This window comes from Amblyomma americanum, chromosome 5 (genome assembly GCF_052857255.1).
Source record: "Amblyomma americanum isolate KBUSLIRL-KWMA chromosome 5, ASM5285725v1, whole genome shotgun sequence".
Lineage (NCBI taxonomy): Eukaryota > Metazoa > Arthropoda > Arachnida > Ixodida > Ixodidae > Amblyomma > Amblyomma americanum.
The window spans coordinates 118,623,127-118,644,483 of NC_135501.1; the positions used below are offsets into that span (position 1 = coordinate 118,623,127).

Here is a 21,357-nt window from a genome sequence, read left to right on the forward strand (position 1 = left end):
TGGCACCTTCACCTTTTAATATGTTCCACAGGACTTCCCTGTTCACGTTGTCGTATGCACCGCTTATGTCCAAGAAGGCTAAATACAGAGGTCTGTTTTCCGCCTTAGCTATTTCTATGCACTGGGTAAGCACGAACAGGCAATTATCTAAGCGCCTACCACTTCTGAATCCGTTCTGAAGTTCTCCGAGTATTCTATTACTTTCTACCCATGACTGCATTTTTATTTTCACCACCTGCATCGCCAGCCTGTATGTAACTGATGTTATCGTAATCCGTCGGAAGGATTTTATGTGCGTCCTATTGTCTTTCCTTTTATAAATCAAATTCATTTTACTGTTTCCAGCTGTGCGGAATTTGTTGATTTGTTATGACTGCCTCCAATACTTTTATCAGCGTTTCCTTGCCTCTTGGACCAAGTTCATTAATTAGCTTGATTGGAATTGGAATTAGCTTGATTAGAGTACAGCGCAGTCTCAGCACTGCGTGTTTCGCACTTTTCAAGCCATTTCGCGGGCACTAACCCTAGCTGTTTGCTTTCCTGTATACTTTTTTTTCTTGGAATTAGTACGATCCTCAGTCCGCGGGTGAATACTGCGAAGATGTTTTTGTTGCGGTTTCCCTGCGTTGTTTGGGTGTATTCTTTATTTATGCCTGCTGATAGGCGGTCATACTTCTTTTTCTTCAGAACGTTCTGGAAAAATTTATTCACATGCGGCTGTTTTTTTTAATGTTTTGGGACCGTTGCTGGCATTTTAGGTGCCTTTTCTTATATGGTGTTAGTAACTTGTAAATTCAATGTGGATGAGAATGACAAGCAGCTTAATCCCGTCGACAGCCGAATAGACGTGCTACTATCAATTCCGTTTAGCTCAGGTGTATTTAAGGTCACAATTTTACCGAAGCAAGCATCTTTTTTATGATGTCAGCTCTCTGTTTTATTGCTGTCATGGTTACGTGTTTTATTGCTGTCATGGTTACGTGACCTCATTTAGACGTTTCTAAACATATAACTATGCTTTTATTGGACGAAAGAATGCTCATGCCTTTTATATTTTCCCAAACCGCATTACACGTTGCGGCATGTTTGGTTAACCACGGCCGTTTAGAATGTAATGGGGAGTGGTGCTGTCGGTCTTGTCCTGGGGTATATGTTGGCACATCTTATAATAGATCTGCGCAGTGGGCTGTTGCTTTTTTGTGTAGTTTTTGTACAAATCTCTGCACTTCTCCGTAGGGCCCGTACGAACGGAAGAATTTCTCACTCGTAGGTCGAACCAAGTGAGCTCTATACCACCTTGCTCTGAAAGTACACAGAAATTGATGTTACTATGATACGTTTCCCGAATGCAGGAATAAAAGACAAAAAAGGGTTTTTGCAAGTGTACTCCCACGCAACTGAAATTCCAGCATTAGCCTAGCATTGGAGAATGAAAAATAGAATAGGACCCGCCGCGGCGGCTCAGTGATTAAGGCACTCGTCTACTGAGCCGGAGTTCCCGGGTTCGAACCCGACCTTGGAGGCTGCGTTTAGATGCAGGCGAAACGCAATAGGAGCCCGTGTGCTGTACGGTGTCAGTGCACGGTGAAAGTCTCTAGGTGGTCGAAAGTGGTCCGAAGACCTCCACAAAGACACCATTTTCTTCCTTTCTTCTCTCATTCTTTTCTTTATCTCATCCTTACGGTGCGGTTCAGGTGTCCACCGAGGTGAGAGACAGATACTTCGCCATTTCCTTTCCTCAGAAACCAATTTCCAGATAGAATAGCGTTAGTTGGAAACGGGTTGCAAAATCAGCATTCGTAAGGAATCGCCTGAGTGACAGGCACGATTTTTCGCCATCAAGGAATACGGGGCAAATAAAAATAACTGTAAATATTGCACGTCCGTATTTGACTCTCGTGTGCCTTAATATCGCCGCTCTTGACAGCGATCTAGTGCTGTTTTCTTCCACAATAAAAACAATTGTCTGGAAAACGCTCTTCAGCTCAGGAAAAATTGGGTGAGGTCATTGGTTGACTCCAACAACAGCGTTTGAGGAAACAGGGATAGCTACTAAAAAAAAAAACGCTGATGGCGCCTGGCGCATCAAAAGAAAGCCGCGGCAACAGAATGAAAATGACGGGTGGAAATATATCATATAAGGAATATATGCAGTAGTTTTCCTTAGATATTAACACTAGGCAGGTGCTTTTGCATAGGCAACAAGCGTTCGCTGGGAGCCGCCACGATCGCTTAGCAGCCAGCGCCCCCTAGCGAGTGGCGGAATGAAGCCAACAGTCACCGAAACCAAGGTGCATAGGGGAATGTTTCTATTTTGTTTATTATATAGTGCCAATCAATTGGTTTTATGAACATTACTTATAAAGCAGCAGAAAAAACAGCCCTGCCGCCTGTGGGATACGAGCCCACGACCTCCGAATATCGCGCCCGGTGCTCGTGCCAACTGAGCTACGGCGACGGCTGTCCAATCTGCCGCTTACGTGGGCATTTATGTTTTGCGTGTAAGCGAACCTTGAGAGTGTTCACCAGCGCCACCCTCGTCCATAGCGGTGAACGTAGCACGTTCTTTAATACCGCAAGGATGACGTAGAGCGTCATCAAACGGCGAGGGCGGAAACTGTGCGAGAGCCCTCTTATGCTACCTATGGCATCATGACTGCCAGAACCGAGACCCTCGTTAAACTGTTAGCAGACAAGGCAAATGAAAATGAGGGGCTCGTTTGACAAACATATTAACGAAGCCAACAGTCACCGAAACCAAGGTGCATAGGGGAATGTTTCTATTTTTTTTAATATCTAGTGGCAATAAATTAGTTTTTTAAAGAAAATTACTTATAAAGCAGCAGGAAAAACAACCATGCCGGCGGTGGGATCCGAACCCACGACCACCGAATATCGCGTCCGGTGCTCTTACCAACTGAGCTAAGGCGACGGCTGTCCAATCTGCTGCTTTCGTGGGTATTTATGTTTTGCGTTTAAGCGAACCTTGATAGTGTTCACCAGCGCCACCCTCGTCCATAGCGGTGGACGTAGCAGGTCCTGTAATACCGCAAGTGTGACGTAGAACGTGATATAACGGCGAGGGCGGAAACTGTGCGAGAGACCTCTTATGCTACCTACGGCATCAGGACTGCCAGAACCGAGACCCTCGTTAAGCTATTAGCAGACAAAGCAATTTAAATGAGAGGCTTGTTTGACAAACATATGAAGGAAGCCAACAGTCATCGAAACCAAGGTGCACTGGAAATGTTTGTATTCTATTTTAATTTGTAGTGATAATATATGGTAGAATAAAAAAATTGCATATATATCAGCAGGTAAAACAACCATGCCACCGTTAGGATCCGAACCCATAAGCTCCGAATATCGCGTCCGGCGCTCTACCAATTCAGTTACGGTGACGGCTGTCCAATCTGCTACTTTCGTGGGTATTTATGTTTTGCGTGTGCGCGAACCTTGAGAGTGTTTACCAGCTTTTCCATGAATGGTGCTACTTCTGTTAGCTATTTCTATTCCTCTCTTGCAGCTCATATCGTGTCCCACCCTTACTGACCGACTCGTTCGGAGCATTCCTTCTTCCTCGCCCATGCTACCTGCCGAGGTCGAGAGCGCGGTTATAAATATGAAACCATCTTCTGCTGCTTTAAATAACATGAAACTGCTTCCAAATTCCGTCGCTGTGGTTACCACATATATAATTAACTTAATTTTTGAGTCTGGTGCATTTGCCAACAGCTGAAGAAAAGTAAAGTCATGCCGATCATCAAGAAAGCAGATTAAACCTCATCAATAATTATACGCCCATCTCTATCCTGTGTTTTTTCGGTAAAAGCATTAGGGCCTGATAAACTTACGACTAACAATTGTCTAGAAAAATCTAACTATCTGCATATGAAACAATTTGTGTTCCAGCAAGGTTCTTGAACTGAATTGGCTATGATTTATTTAGGAGACAAATTCAAATTAAATAAAGGTAGATATGTAGGTTCTGTTTTCGTTGATTTTACTGAGTATTCTGTCACAGTTTACCATGTCTTTGTTATTGAGAAGCTTAAGTCAGACCGCATTATTGGGATTCCACTTTTGCGTAGTTTCTTATCCAACCATGAAGAAACAGTGTTTATCTCTGGTATCTTTTGTCACTAAATTATTAAAAATATCGGAGTCCCACAGGAAATGATTTCAGTCGAACTTTTGTTTACAATCTATAATAACGGGCCTTTTAAGTGCTTGTCTTCATTTTACGACTGCATTCTTTGTGCTCATAGTAATACACTTATGTCTCTAGATATGCGTTTGAGCATGTTAATACCCCAGTGCAATCTTGCTCACATTAACGTTGAAAACTGGCACTCAGAACAATGGATTATTTGTCAACACAGCTAAACCCGATTTCATGGTAATCACTTCCATGCAGATAACCACCCAATGTACTCTTCGCACAAAATCTCAATACTTACATCCTTGCGATCGCTGCAGATTTCTCTGTGGAGAGCTGGATCGCTACTTAAAATTCAACATGCGTACTTAACAACTTCAAGAAATGTAATTTGGGATTTGAATTGTTCTAAAAGCACGACATGACTTCTGTTTGCATACCTTACTTACGCTGTACTATGCCTTCATTTGTTGTCATTTGAATTATTGTGTCACCTCGTGGTGTGCGACCGGCCGCTCTTATCTCTCAATACTGCAGCTCACCCAGAACGATACGGTTCGTATTACTGCTTGGTCGGATCGGGATACCACCACTACCTGATTTTGCTGTCTACTTGCCATCCTCCTGATTTAAGACCTCATAATATTCAAACTGGGCGTATCAGTGTATCGTGCGATAAATAGCTGCAATCTTCTTCAGTGCCTTCAGACATAAGAACTGAATAACCATAACCCCACTACATTTGCATTGAACTATAATTTTGCGATGCCGAATGTTCGAACTGACTGTGGAATTCAGTGGTTTGCGTTATCTCTAATCGGTTTATGCAATTCATTACCTCACTGAGTTAAAACGATCTAATCTGCATCCTTATTTAAGTGTAACGTTAACTAGTTCATTTTTATTCTTGATTAATCATATTGTTTTAATCCGCATTATGTCTATTTGGACTTTTTCTGTCCTTGGAATATTCAGTTTTTAGTGTATTTTAATAGCAATCTCTTGTGTTCGTCCATATTGCTAAAATGTATAGTTAACAAGTCTCGCAATAGTGCGGAACTATGGAGCGTCTTTCTTTATTCTTTTCTGCTTCATGTTTTGTATATATTTTCGACCAAACTCAAACTTCCTAGCAATGATGGCGAAATTGCTTAATCATGCCCTCAGCACTGATTGCGTAAATTAAGAAGGTTTAAATTTGTGAACCCAATAATTTGACAGCAGTAATTCGTGCGAAGACGTAGGACGTACCAGGCGTTTTTATTACGTGTTGAGTAATGATTACTTTTGTGCTGTAAGTAAGCTAGGTCATCGAAAAGAGCGTCGTTATTCTTCGGTTTCCGTTCATAATGTTGATTCAGAAAATAAACTCTAGAGGTCATTAAGTGATGTTTTTAAATTATTTAAAAAGAGTTTAAGTATGAAACTTAAAAAGGACATTCACATTGATGCGAACGGCCTTTTTCTGCACTTTCTGTGATTGTATTTTCTATAATTTCTCGTTCGTACCACATACCAGGTGACAATAGGAAAGATTTGAAAGAAATGCAGCATTATAAACTAAACGTTTGACAAAAAGAGGTAAAAAAAACGAACTTTGCATAACATGCCTCTGCATCTGGCGCGTTTTTAGCAAGATTATCAGTATGTAAATCCCGTGACAGATTAACTTGCAATATCACACTTAGGAACTGTAATGAGGAAGGTTTTTAGTGCATTACGAGTTAATCGTGAGTATAAGTAAAAGTTCTATTTGCTTGTTTTTTGGTCTGTAGTGCTTCATTTTTTCCGGAATTAAATTATATCGAGTATTCTCTATTCCAAGCGACCGATTAGCGCAAAGTTTAATTTGGCTTTTCTTGTGCGAATGTGTTTCTAGGAAACCCTCTTCGTTCTGAAATCTCACATCAGCCAATAAATGAAAAGCGGAATTATAATATACCTGTGATTTGCTGTGTCGCAAAAATAATGAAGGGATTGTTTAAATCCAACAGTACCAGATTGATTTTCCCAAGAAATTTTCTCTTCTTCCGTTTCTTTTACCTTTTCAATGGTTTCATCTGTTTCGTGGTAAGACTGTTTATTACATAGAAACCTTTTAGATATTTAGTATATGTAGCTACCCATACCTAGTTAATAGTACTCTCAACTTTCACCTGAAAAAGGATTTCCGGTTAAATTATTAGCGTATATCTTCATCAACACTGCACTTACCTCCCATAGTTATTGTGATATTCATAATGCCGCAGCTATTGTCGCTTTCTTGATATAGTAATTCCTCATAGCCTTCATCAAATCCGCCTGCATCACAAAGAAGATAACATTTGAACTTTATAGTTTTCTCGAAAGTAGTTCCAATGATGAAATATAGTGCAGGAATATGCAGCACGTTCTAGAACGCCATAGAGATAAGGTTAGTCTCACTCTATTATTGGCAAGGCGTATTTTCTGGGGACCGTTCCACCTCGTCCACTGATTTATATCTTAGAGCAAGGCAACACTCGTGGTCTAGGGCTGCTTTCGCTGCTACAGGAGCTGCTGTCATGAGCGGCTTTTCTTGTTGTTGTTGCTTCAAATACAATGAAATGACTGGGCGCCCGACTTTTTTAACTTCTTTGATGGTTGTGGAACCGCGCTAAGCTGCTTAATTTTTTGTTTGTGTGTGTGTGTGTTAGACGAAACGCTCAACGTGTCTGGCTGCATCCTCTTCCTGGCAGCAGAACGCTTGGCCTAAGCAAGATTTCGCAACGGGGTCGGTCGCATGAAAGATGAGGAAGCCGACGATTTAAACAGAGGGCGAGTCGCTACGGTGATGACCTAGTACACGAAGAGGAAACAAAGCAGCTTTATTTGCGCCACAGCTAATTAGAGTTCGGCTCGAGTATATAGGTGGTAAATACTGTTCTTTTGGTAGTCATTTGTAAGACAAGGCAGGAAGCCATCATAATATGCTATTAGAACATATTTGTTATTGTTAATTATTTCGTATCATCAGATTTGCATGTTTTTGAATTGAGGGCTGAATTGCCTAGCGGTAAAGTTAAGGTTTATGCCATAGTGTATAGCCTTTGTGACAAATTATTGTATTCACAAAACTGCCAGCCTTATTGCAATGAACAGGTCAGAGCTAAAGTGAAATAAGCGACTAAGGATCTCATCACATATACTGTTGCTTTGTTCGAAAGGTGATTTCGTTGCCCCGTTTTCTTGTTGTCGTCGGAAACGGCTTTACTTCTTATCATCGCTTCGTTCTGGTATAAATGTATCGCATATTTTCCGCACACGACTATTCAGCTTGTATTTACCAACTATGACATTCGGAACGGCTGGCCTCTGGAACGTTTTTTAAGCTTGTTACAGTCCTTTCGTTACCTACTATGGGCTGTGTGCGTTGGGGCTGACTGGCCCATCCGGTGGTCCTAAAGGACATTTCATGCAACGTCTTGTTGCTCACGAAAACCAGGCCTAATGATGCCAGTTCTTTGTCCACGCTGTTACGTGTTCATTTCAGTAAATATTGAGACCCGACTAAAATGCGCCTATTACGATATCACTTAGTGTAACTATATGCCTCTGGGATTTCACAACAAACGATTCTACAAGGGTTTCCTGCCGGATTGTTTTTGTAAAGGGGAAAATTCATTGGCTGCAGTCGGCGATGTTGTTTTACCGAAAAATTTAGAAACTAATGATCTTATGAAACAAAAGCCAGAGCATGAAAGTAAAATTTTAGTGAATAATAAGGCAATTTTGCGTGCGGTAGCCGAAGCAGCCCCTGTCTTTTTTCGTCACAGCTGCATTGCTAAGGAAGGGAAAGCTCTGAAACTTATTCCATCACGGGCCAATTGTTCGCAGCATCCTAAGAATAAGTATTTGAAATACTTCAAATACTAATCCTTAATCAGTAATGAAATTAATCAGTTAGCCAGTCTTTGCATTACTTCAAATACTGATCCTTAATCAGTAATAAAATTAATCAGCCAGTATTTGAATTACTTCAAATGCTGATCCGTAATCAGTAATAAGATTAATCAGTTAGTCAGTATTTGAATTACTTCAAATACTGGCTAACCTTTTTTAGGGTAATTATTACTAGAGCCGGGCCTTCCGGCTTGGCTTAGAAGAATAGCTACTGTTCTGTTATCTTATTTTTTAAGTGGTAATTTGCCTTCGTGAGGCACTGCTGGGAATATAATAATGAAGGTGTTGCGTTTATGAGTGTGCGCTCTAGAATGAAAGCTACAATGCATTTTGGACGGTCCTTAGCATGTCTGACATTTCGTAGAACAAAAGCATAAAGATAGAAATCCTCAGATTCCATCGGCTGTCACGGAAAATTCTGCGTCTAAGAGAGGAAACCATCGCCAGCAATGCTGGTGGTACTTATTTGAGAATGTTGACCCTTGTCTTTAGCCAAGTAAGTCGAGAAAGCTTTAACAAATACGTAGCAGGGACGGGAAACAAAAACGAAACGACGGCTTTGAAAGGAAACATTTTATATTGGAGAACATTTTTTCAAAGTGTTCGTCACTATGGTTCTATGAATTGCATGCTTTCCAGTGTAAAGTCGTACCCATGTGCCTTCGCCAATGAGCCCGCACGTGTCACGAGCCTATTCTGTACCACAAGAATTGAATGATTGGAGAAGCGAACAGCTGTCCGGAGGAACGACAAGTTTACATGACATGTAAAGTGGCTCCTGGGTATGACTTTGCTTGCTAGGAGGCAGAGTTTTTCAATTTGACGCGTCAAAACGGCCTGAATAGATGAGAAAATGATGATTTTGGTCTGGGATAGTTGGTTAATTTTTTTTTGACAGAATAACACAGCGCTACGGAACTCGGACACTAGAACAAACGCAAGACAGGACAGTTCCCGTGGTGTCTTGCGAGTCCTATTTTTGTCTCCGCATTCCATAGCGCTGTGTTAATATGTAAAAGAACAAAAAAGAGAACACATGTCTCACAAAACTTGAAAGTTATTTTGGCTGCACAAAACAGAAGGAAGTTTGAGATCAAAACGGTGGCTAACTGCAGTCTTTAGAGATCTAGCTTTTACGATTCTGTCACCCACCTTACTTGTTCGTACAAAATAACTATTTTCCAAGGTTTATTAGTGCAAGTATTTGTACGTCATTGGAGCCATCTTTATTTCACAAGAAAATAATTTTAATTAGTACTGGTGGCATTTTTCATTGGGACATGAACGCATATTAGGCAATGTACTGCCTTTTTTAGAAAATAGCGAGGATACAAGTGTGCAAAGAAAACGCACATGAAATTTTCTTGGCTTTGTGAGTATTGTAAACAATGAAAATGTGAACTGCTTGTCATCATTCATTCGGATCTGATTACAGCAGTGGAAAGGAGGCGGTGACGTAAATGTTGGCTTCTGGTCATCCGCGGCGTTTAAATCAGCCTAAGATCCCTGCTTCATTGTTTTAATTTACTGTGACTCCCGCCTTTGGTAACCAGAAACAGACACAAGCTAGAGTGAGAGCCAAAAAAGAACCAGTTATAATAAAGCGTTTTTACTCCTATATCTCAGGTGGGCTTGTTGTTATTTATTTGACGGCATAGCCACCGTCATAGGCTTGAGGTGAAAAACCGTAGAAAGAAAATTCAGCTTAAAATACTAACTGCACTTCTCAATTGCACGAAGCGACGTGAATCCACTGACGACTTTCTCATCACGAAGGAGGAAGACAGAACCGAAAATTTATTTTGTGTACTTCTTTAAACATTCAGTGTTTGGGAAATCGGCCATCGTTTTAAAGCAGGAAATTGATTCCTGGTGCTGAATCTGTCCTGTCAATTTGCGTGCATAATATTGCTTGTGTAGATTCAACGAGTGCTATGCATAGATGTGATAAAGCGATTTAAAGAAATTAAGGCTTTCCAATTTGACAAGTTTTATAGACAGCAGGGCTGACAGAGAGTACCGAGTATATGCATGTTCTGTAATATTGGAGACTGGTTAACATCTTCGCTCGTTGTGAATAAAGTGGAACAAACTAACAGGAGTGGGGGCAGGGATTTGAACATCATGTTTCTATGCAAAAAAGCAGCAGAAATATAAATGACGGTAAAATCATGAGGCGCTTCTATTGAAATCACTACGCAGTTGTTTTAGTACCCTGTTTCAGAAAGAATACAGTTAACAAAAAATATTATCCGATGCTTTAACAATGCTCAAAATGAAATTGCCCACCTGGTCTTCCAATAAGTATGGTGTCTGCTCTGTCGGTGAGGTTCCTATCAGGAAAATATGTTCCTTGGACAGGGTACTGTATCCTTTTTGTGGCAGAAAAAAAACGCCAGGGTTATTGCGGAAAACTCTTTAAAAAGTAGAATCTTACTTTTCGTGCTTGAAATAATACGATCTGTTGAAGAAAATAGCGTCGAAGGTCTTATTATACATGACGTCCATTTTGCAAACGACTGGCTCATGTTCAGTAGTATTGTATGTCCATATAGGTTCTTGCGTTTCAAGAAACTGAAATAAACATTGACAGAGCATTAGCGCCTTCAGCATGTATTAGCAAATCAAATGCAGGTTTTTTTGTGCTTCATTTGTCTATTTCAACAGTTGCCCAGTGACTCCAATACAAAATATCTCTCCAACGAAATGAGAATTCCTGAACAACCATAGACGCTTTTTTACGCATTCATGAAAATGTGCATGTATAGAGCCAGCGCCCACCACTCCTAGGAAATTAGGTGCTTCATATAAAATAATAGTAATGACGACATTAGTATAGAGGTCTAAACCAGTGGACCCTATTGTATTTTGATCAATCTTGCTTTCCGCTGTGCTCAGTTTTGAAGAGTTAATAAACATTTGCAGAGAATTCGGGCTGTGCCGATGAGGAGGAGTGGATGTAGGAACTTCTATGAGCGACTACGAGCGACCAACCCATGAGAATATCCAAATTAGGGTCCATATTGTTTAATTTCAAATCGAACGTTGCACATTGTTGTAAGAATTGAGTACATAGTACCACTAAAAAAAATATTATTGACCGAAAGTTGAAAGCAACAGCTTTCTGGTGAAGATATCAGAGACGTCGTTTACCCCACTAAAGGTTAACGACAGAAGCACGCTTTATCGTAGGCAAAACGGCAGTCGCAGAAACAGCTGTAAGAAAAAAGGCGATCATCTGGATCGCAACGGCCTGACGCTAGATGTTCCACCGATGTCAAGTGAGGCGTTCTGTTCGGCTATATTCTTTATTATGACAAGAGAAAGAAAGAGGCCGGCAAAATAAAAATGAGCTAAAATATTTCATTTCATCAGCCGAATAATACACAGTTTAGCTAGGCCTGTTCACCTTTCGTAGTGAGCGGGCTGACCCTGGAGTCGGTGAACATATAGTCAATGAGTCAGGTGAAAAAAAACATTTGAGAGAGCTGTCGTTTTGGTGGAGATCTCAGCAGTTTTTGCTACCAACGACTGCAAAAAAGAAAAACTTATTTTGAGAGACGTCTCTGTATTTTCGCGAAAAATCTTGCGCCATATAATTAGAAAGACCTTTAATATACACAATTTGATGTTTCCTGAAATTTGTTTTTTATTACAAATTTTCGTGATTTGAAAGCCGCGTCATTCTTAAGAAGCCCTGCCTGGTCGGTTTTCCTAAAGTTTTACAAAAAAATATCCTCTGCTTAACATCACCGCGAATTGAATATCGAGCTGTATGCCCTTGCAAAGACTCTATTTTGCCAGCTGTACCGTACCAGCTCCCTCATCCTGCTAGGCCACCCACGCGAAGCTCAACATTAAACAGGACCACCCCGACCGCGGATCATTTTGCGGTGTACCCTCAACAGCGCCCGTTCTCCAGCGAACGTTTACGGCATTCTAAACGGTCTCACAATGAAGTAGTTTCCCTTATCATATAAAGCCGCACTGGTGTCAATTCTGTTTGTTTAAGAAGAAGTCGCCTATACTGCCCTACCTCCAAAAGGAAACTGAGAAAGTATTACCTTTCGTATGTCAACATCCCTAACTCCCGTTCGTGCTAAGCGCGAATGGATGGCTGCAGAATATGGCTCTGCGACTAAGAGGGCAAATAGAACAACTTTTAGCACCCGCTCCATAACCATGTCTCTCGTTCGAGAATTTATTTGTCTGGGTTTCGGGAGCAAAAGAGCTTTCATTATATATCTTGTCCCAGTCAGCATTTATACAATGGTCCGCGAGCTAGATCTCACATGTAAGCTCCTAATCAGTGCTACACGTCTTATTTTCGCTTCGATAATATGTTTTGCATGCATAATGTTATTTGATTGATCTCTAGGCCGCTATGCTTCAATGCTGACACTTGAAGGAAGTCGTCGCGGAGAGCAGATATTTCCATGCTGGGTTGCTGTGCTGTGTCTCTTACAAGAGTGTTTAGAACTTGGCATTCAGTCAATATGGTTAGCATAGCCAGGAACATAGTTTCCACGCTCCCTTTGGGGTGACAATGAGTGTTTCCCTGCAGATTCATATTAAATGGCGGGGAGGTTTACTTATTTACACCGAGGGCTTAAGTACTGGAGGAAAGTGCGTGCAAGAATAGTGAGCAAAATAAAGTTACACATTCACATCTTGCCTTCGAAGTGACGACATGGCAACGATTGTTATGTTACACCTTACACCCCCCCCCCCCCCCCCCTCCGAGTGCTGCCACTCGTTGTCCCAAAAAGACAACGCGAAGACATTCGCTAGACTGACACTTCCCTCGCCAACCTCTGCCTTTTCCGTTTGTCTTTCATGTGTAATATTCTGCCTCACTACAGAGTGTTTTTAATAAAGTAAGAAAATATGGCGTGCTACGAACACGACGTGCACATAAAATATTAAATTGACACTCTTGTCTGGGCGAGCTGGCTCCATTTTTAACAAGGAATGTACTTGCGCAAAGAACACAGGACACAACAAGGGTACAACCAGATATCATTCTGTCCAACTGATATGATACTCCAAACATAACAAGCAAAACATAATACTAAAAAAAAACTGAAGATTCATGAGGCGAGCAATGAAAGCGGGGGATATGACTTATCTTAGCAAAGCAGTGTCAAAATGCCATAACAAAAGCAGAGTCAAACATGATAGTGATACCCGTCAACAGGTAAACTATCCTCGTTGCAAAAGCAGTGTGAATGAAGCGAGTGTGAAACGCTATAAACATTAGGCCTCAGAGATAACAGCGCCAAGTTTTACCGACGTAAAGCAACCTAGAGGACATGAACTTTACACATGTCTATCTAAGAATGTTATCTCTTTGTCGAGCAGGACAACTAAAGAAGTATTAGCGCATTCGACACCGGTGTTAGCAATATGAAAAGGCTCAATTATTTCTCTCCGAAGTTTAGTCTTAGCATGGGCCCGAGTCGTGGTATTGGTAAAGATGGGCTTGCATCCATGATCTACAGTATGCTCTGGTAGGCGGCGTCTTTCATTGTTTTTATTGTCCTCTCGTGCTCCCGCAGTCTCTCGTTGACGCACTTTCCCGTTTGTCCGATATATACGCAACCACAGGTTAACGGAATTCGATACATGACGTTGGTGGCGCATTGGGCGTAATGATTATCGCGCTTATTTTCACATGACTCTCGCTTCTTGGACAGGAGAGTAGAAATACTAGAAAGCTTACTGGGGGCGGAAAAAAGAACCTTTACTTCACATCTATGGCCCATCTTCTTCAGGTTGTGGGAAATTCTATGGATATATGGAATGACTTTCATGCTCTGTCTAGGGATTGGGGGCTCGAAGTCTTCTTGTGGCCTTCTTTTACCTTCTGTAGAAGACTGTGACACTGCTGATAACGTCAGTGGGGTATCCTGGTTTCTCGAGACGGGCAATTTGGTTTACAAAACCGTCTTCCATGAAGTGCGGGCAGCTTTTGTTGAGCGCCGCTTGAAGAAGTGTTCCTAGAAACCCACGTTTTACCAATTTAGAATCGGCGATTTCATAAGGAAGCAGACTTTTTCTCGTACGTGGGTTGTACTTGTAACACAGATTGCAATCAGGTTGACAAAAGTTGATCTGCAGATCTAAACACTGGATACAGTTGCCTTTAGGGAATTCCCAGGTGAATTTCAAGCCTTTAGACTCAGTGGAGAACAGCTCAACAATCTCTGGCACCAAACCTTCAATACTGCCTTCTGACGGAGCGTTCAGTATGACCAGGTAATCTTCCACATACCTCATAATTTTGAGTACGGCCGTCCCTGTCAGGTTTTTCTTGATACGTTTGTCCACGGCAGATAGGTATATGTCACAGAGATTCTAAAGATTTCCAGTGGCGCCATGTAGTTTCCAACCTGCCTCGTAGGGAAAAAGCCAGCGAGAAGCGGCAGGCACAGTCACCGTTCTGGGGGACGTACCACTACCCGACAGCGTCAAAACTTATTTATTTATTTATTCACGTTGCCTCACAGGCTCCAAGCATGGAGTATTGTGTGAGGGGGGTTACATAAATAGGGGTAATAACAGGAGCATGAATGACTCTGCAAAAAGGCCCTAAATTCAGCTATGGACCGCATGCAAACCGACCACAAATTCTAGAACTTGTGAGGAACGTAGCCACCGGGGCATCTGTAACCAACAAAGTGAGAGTGATTGGTGATGTCGTCGACTGCCTCTTGCGGAATGCTGATGCCGGACCAAGAAGAAGGCATCCCATTTTGAAGACGGCAAAGGCGATTCAGCGTAGCGGTGCCACCGTACTCCAGGCTGACAAGGAAGGGGGATTTGTCGTGATGTCTGAATCGCTTTTCAAAGACAAAGCGCAAGCAGCATTAAGCAAGAATTTTAAGCAACTATTGTTTCAACCAAATAAACAGAAGTCCACTGCTGTGCAGATGCTACAGGCACTCTCCGTCGACAGGGTGAAAAGAGAAGTAGAAAACTCAAAGAAAAACTTCCTGGAAGTATTCTTTTCGGGTAAAAACCATAAACCTGATTGCCCCCAAGGACCATTGTTTCTGAAAGAGGGACCTGGTAGGCTACAGTCAGCAAGTATCTAAAGCAACAACTCAAGCGCCTGACCCTCGAGGATCCTTTTCTACTAAAAAGTTCCACAGAGGCCATCACTGCTTTTCAACACCGTAACTCTGCCTCCTCAGCGTTTTCCATACACGTCGAGGATCTATATTACACCGTTCCACATGAAAACCTTCTAGAAACGGTTCGGGAGAAGATTTCCAGCACAGATGAGAAATGTTTTCAAAATTTCACTGGAATCAGTACGGACAACTTCATCACGTTGCTGGAATTCTACCTGCAATCGACAGCCATATCCTTCGAAGATAAATTTTATGTGCACAAAGACGGCATTTGCACATGCTCTGCAGTCGCACCGGTGCTCTGTGACATATACCTATCTGCCGTGGACAACCGTATCAAGAAAAACCTGACAGGGACGGCCGTACTCAAAATTATGAGATATGTGGACGATTACCTGGTCATACTGAACGTCCCGTCAGAAGGCAGTATTGGAGGTTTGGTGCCAGATATTGTTAAGCTGTTCACCACTGAGTATAGAGGCTTGAAGTTCACTTGGAAATTCCCTCAAGGCAACCGCATCCAGTGTTTAGATCTGCAGATCAACTTTGGCCAACCTGATTGCAATCTGTGTTACAAGTACAACCCACGTACGAGAAAAAATCTGCTTCCTTACGAAAGCGCCAATTCTAAATTGATAAAACGTGGGATTGTAGGAACACTTCTTCAAGCGCCGCTCAACAAAAGCTGTCCGCACTTTATGGAAGACAGTTTTGGAAACCGAATTGCTCGTCTCGAGAAAGCAGGACATCCCACTGACGTTATCAGCAGTGTCACAGTCAGTCTTCTACAGAAGGTAAAAGAATGCAACAAGAAGCCTTCGAGCTCCCCTATCCCTAGACAGAGCATGAGGGTCATTCCATATACCCATAGAATTTCCCACAGCTTGAAGAAGATAGGCCACAGATATGAAGTAAAGGTTCTCTTTTCCGCCCCCAGTAAGCTTTCTATTATTTGTACTGTCCTGTCCAGGAAGCGAGAGTCATGTGAGAAGAAGCACGATAATTATTACGTCCAATGCGCCACCGACGTCGTGTATCGAACTCCGTTAACCTGTTGTTGCGTATAGATCGGACAAACGGGAAAGTGCGTCAACGGGAGACTGCGGGAGCACGAGAGGAAAATAAAAAACAATGAAAGACGCCGCATACCAGAGCATACTATGGATCATGGATGCAAGACCATCTTTACCAATACCACGATTCGAGCCCATGCTAAGACTAAACAACACTGGTATATATTCAAGTTTCCTGCTCTCAATAAACTAGTTGGAAGTTGAACTCTGTTCTTGTCGTATGTGTTACTTTGGTGTGTCCTGTGTTCTTTGCGCAAGTGCATTGTTTTTTAGACATAAAATATTAGTAAATAATGGCTTCTTATTAAAGTTTTAAAGATTTAAAAATCGGTAATCCAACAAAGACAACTAGAAGAGCCGTGCCCTCCATGCTGGGTTGCCAGTGGAGTTTGGGAAGCGGATAAGTGTAGCTGGAAGGCTCACCAATATGACAATACCATAAATTCATAGCCACACCTTGAATGTCGAGACAAATTAATAATTTATTGAGAAAGCTTATTGCCTGACAGAAACATAAATCCAAAATTCTTAGATCCACTCGATGCTTACCAGTGATCATGCCGAATCTTCCCCGAAATGCCAGGAATATTATTACACGTGCGTGTTGGTACACATCTGGGAAATTTCTATATAAATCGATACGAGTAATTAACTCCATGCGTACTGGGGTCCGCGTGCAGCAGACGTCGCTGTGACCGTTGCACAAGTACCGCGGAGTGCCGTGCCAGGCTGCAGCGTTGTTACGGCTTCGGACCGCCTCCCTACTGGCCCACCTTTTCGCGAGCCGCAACACCGCGACAGCTACTGTCCGCCGCTGTCGTGGGGACACCGATCTATGATCCAGAAATGCGGCTTCGCGTCACCCAAGAACCACCTCCACGCAAACACTGCCACCCTGCAACAAACTCGCGCCAGGCGCCGCCTTCTTTCGCGCCCTCACAGTACCGCCCGTATGCCCGTCCGTGAATGTGTCCTGCCTCCTGCGTTCACAACTACTGACATAATGGCGACCTTTCGTACGATACCGGCGGTCTTCTTTGACGGGTGCCGCGAACCAACACAATGGTGTATAAAAACACTTCAAGTAGAATTGCAGCTTATGCAGAAATTAGCAAGAGTGCTTGAAATATATTGTAGCAAAAAGAAGAATGTTTTAAGAAGTTATGCGTAAAAAGCTCTTAACACTTACTCGACTATACTCAACAAACTACGCGCAAACAAGTTGTCTCGAAATGAATAAATAATTCAGCAACGTAAGCAATATGTCTTGCACACAAATATCTGCTACAAAATTTGAGGATATAAAAAGATATATTGACGAAAAATGCGGAGAGCAGCTAACGTACGCTTAAATTGCGCTTAGCTTAAATATATTATTGCCATCGAAGCAAGCGTTTCGCCTTTTTTATTAGCTGTCGTTGCTGATAGAGATAACTACATACTTGTCAACTGAGGTTTTATTGCATATATTGTGTAATAGCTTATTTACAGTATAACGTTTAGGTTGTATTAAATAATGCGGCCCGAATACAATATTTGACAACGAGAGCTTTTCCAAATAATTTTGTGCACGTTATGGTTAATTTGTAAAGCAATACACCTGATTATCTTTTTTATTTAACAATCTAGAAGTCTCATTAAAGCACTCCTAACAAATATAAACAATGACAAAAGCATTTTCGCTGGATTGCTTTGTTCGCTGAAATACAACCAAAATCGGCGACGGCCCAAATATAACCGTCAGCGTGATTTTCACGATTAAATAAAATACACCACGCGATATTCATGGCTATCGGTGTCATAACAGTGTCAACCTCTTATCCACCGATTATTTATATAGGTAATATAATCCTGAGCTTCTATTGCAATAGCCATAAAAAGTAGCGAGGTACATAGAGAATCCCCTTCACGTTCAAAATTCATCTGAAACGAATGCCGAACTTGGGCACTGAAATAAAATATCATAAACTTATTTTCAAACGTGTTTCGGTGTCGGCAACGTCAGGAAGATTATGAAAAAATAATATTACTATCGATTTAGAGTGGTTGGGCCAAATGCTAAATAGGTGCTCTCGTAATTTGGTTTCCATCTCGGTTTCGGTTCGATGTTTATTTCAAGGGGGGGGGGGAGGAATGCGACAGCAGTGTGGTCTGGATCCATTTCAGACGGATGGTTATAATAAGACTTCGACACTCAAAGTACAACGGTGCAGAGTGGCAGTTAAACGCGTTGGATGTTCGGCTCCGGTGAAGGTGACGTAGTGGTTTATTGCAGTGGCCAGAGAAGATGATCTGTTCGCGCCGACGTGGGTAGGATACACACTTGCGGCCATAGAATGTTCTGCGATAAAGTATTTTACGTAGTTGACCATAAAGCCTGCTCGTAGATTGCCCACAACCCGGTTGGCAGGTGTCAGCGTGCGCATCGAGCCATAGACTGCGAGAGTCTTCGTACGAACAGATATAAACGCCATCTCAGTGGGGTTTTAATGCAAGCGCTCTATATATCATAGGCGCTTACCGCAATGGTTCACCGGCCAATCAACACTCGTTCGCGGAATGGTTGATGATATGACGATGCACGTCATTTATATCAGGTCGAATCAGGTCGAATGACCTGTTATAAATGGCTGTGATTGATTGTCAGTTAAGCAATTCGTTACAAGATTGAGTATGATTGCATTTGACGTAAGCCATACCCTCTCTGTCCCATATACGTTTCAGGAATCAACTTCGTGGCATCTTTGCGGTCGGTAAAACGCGTGAATAGGAGTGCAGTACTGACTTCATTACTGCTCTGCTTTTTCAAATAGAGATTGGCTCATGTGTTTTGTGAGGTGAACATTGCATTCGTTACAGGAGTAAAGTCAAGAAGTGCAACGTTGCTGGAATGTTTTGTCGTCGACATTGTCGAATGAAATCATGCACTCGCCCGCTTGCATTTGTAAGTGAGAAAAACGTTCGAGGAAGCGGCTGGAGTTGCGCACGTGCGTTGACGTGTTGCCTATTAGGAAGGAGAGAACTCGATGGCGGTCTCGAAATACCATCGCCTCCCAAGGACTTTCCAAGGTGTGATACGACGCAGCTTATGTTGCTGTTACCTACGAGCCGGCAGACTTCGAGTGGCTTTGTCGTCATCCGTCGGCTGAGTGACATCACCTGTGTCATCGCAAAGGTGTCCTTGACGAATCGTTTCTCATCGAAGAAGAAACTCGCTCACGTGGATCGACTGAAACGCTGCGATGCTAGGTCTTCTTGACTCGCTCGAGGACGAGCTTCTGACGGGAGACAAGTGTTACTCCGATTACGCAGCGTGGCGGGCGCTGCGCGCAGGGTAGAAGAGAACAAGGTTGAAGCACGAGAAATCGGCCTGTGGTTAGCCTGATGCCTGTCGTTCTCTCTTTTCCCCCACTTTACTGTTTATCGTGTAAACAAACCCATACCCGTAGCAAAATTTTGAGGGCTGTTAAGTCTGCTTACGTGGATGATTGCGAAAACTTGTGTTTTGAGGATTACTGGTCGCCTCTGTTTGCCCGTCATTTTCCTCTATAGAGGATTTCAGAAAATGGCAGTTACTGTAATTAAACCCCCGTTCAGCTCAAACACACATTTTGGTTTTTAGAATTTGCCATCATTGCTGCTTTCCAGTCCGCCTAGTGTATCCCCGTCCAGGCTATTCGGCCCTCCAACGACTTTTGATTCTAAATAACTTACTAATTACTGTAAGTCAAACTTTTTGTTTGATTAATTATGGCTCTGCAAACACATTTCAATCCGTTTCAAACTTTATTTCCACCCCGTCCTCTCACTCTATCGACGTCAGAACTATTTCGAAGGTGTTTCGAATTTTTGGCTCTAATTAATCAACGAATCATTCTGTCGACAACAAATTTTGCCGCACGTCACTCTCATATCATCCTCTACCGATTACAATATTTCGTTTGACGGAAAAACTGTTCTGAGAACGACACAACGACTGCCGACACATTTTGCGGACACGACGTCGACGTCACAGCCAGGTAATGCTTTCGCATTAATATGATAACCCATTTTAACCAAGCCGTAATAACGTGCCTGAGTTGATTCCTGATTAATAACCAATTTTTTTTTCAGCGCAATTAGTTTACTTTATATATTTACATGCCCGAGTGATGTTAAAGGCATGTTGTGGCTTTCTAATCTCCAGTTTTCTAATGTATCAGTCGCTTTTCTCATCCACCGTGATGTAGCCGCCTTTTTGATCATTCAAGAGTATCTGGCTTTCGCCTAAAACGATAGCACCGCATTTTTTCGAGAACAGGAGCGTTACCCTGTCGCGTAAAATCTTCGTGAAGAATCAGCGTTATCATTGTAATCAGAAACACAAGGAGTGATCTCGGATACTTCGTGCGCAGCAGCCCTGGCGCCAGACCGTGATATTCCAAGGACGAGCTTAGCGGAATTTCCGGCAATAAATACATAAAGTCCCTTCACACCATTCTGTCCTCACAATTTTTGGCACAGCAGTTCTTTTTGCACAGAACAATAATGCTTTTAGCTTTGAAGTGCTTTTTAGTGCTTAATAGTTTTTGTGGTTTCAAGCAATGGACAATCGCTTTGTCAGGGACATTCCACGGGCGAGGACAGACACGGGGAAATTCATGTCATGTGGTGCACGTGCATTGTACAGGTAATAATAATTAATTTTGGGGGGAAAGTAAATAGCGTAGTATCTGTCTCATATATTGTTGGACACCTGAACCGCGCCGTAAGGGAAGGGTAAAGGAGGGAGTGAAAGAAGAAAAGAAGAGAGAGTTGCTGTGGAGGGCTCGTGAATAATTTCGACCACCTGGGGATCTTTAACGTGGACTGACATCGCACAGCACACGGGCGCCTTAGCGTTTTTCCTCCATAAAAACGCAGCCGCCGCGGTCGGGTCCGAACCCGGGAACTCCGGATCAGTAGTCGAGCACCCTAACCACTGAGCCACCGCGGCGGGGCGCATTGTACAGGTACGAATTCGGAGTTTAGTAAAGGAGTCTTCTTTGTGTTCTAGGAAGCAGCGGTTTAGAATGCACCAAAGTTAGCA

General features: G+C 42.4%; 1 long non-coding RNA gene across 1 annotated transcript; it reads right to left on the bottom strand.

Moving 5' to 3' along the window:
• Window positions 1-1,175: 1,175 nt before the first annotated feature.
• LOC144134974 (uncharacterized) lies at window positions 1,176-9,869 on the bottom strand. Its single transcript, XR_013315322.1, has 3 exons — window positions 9,799-9,869; window positions 6,374-6,460; window positions 1,176-1,302 (listed from the first exon to the last, which is right to left on the bottom strand). It is a non-coding gene; the product is annotated as an uncharacterized LOC144134974 (long non-coding RNA).
• Window positions 9,870-21,357: the final 11,488 nt, after the last annotated feature.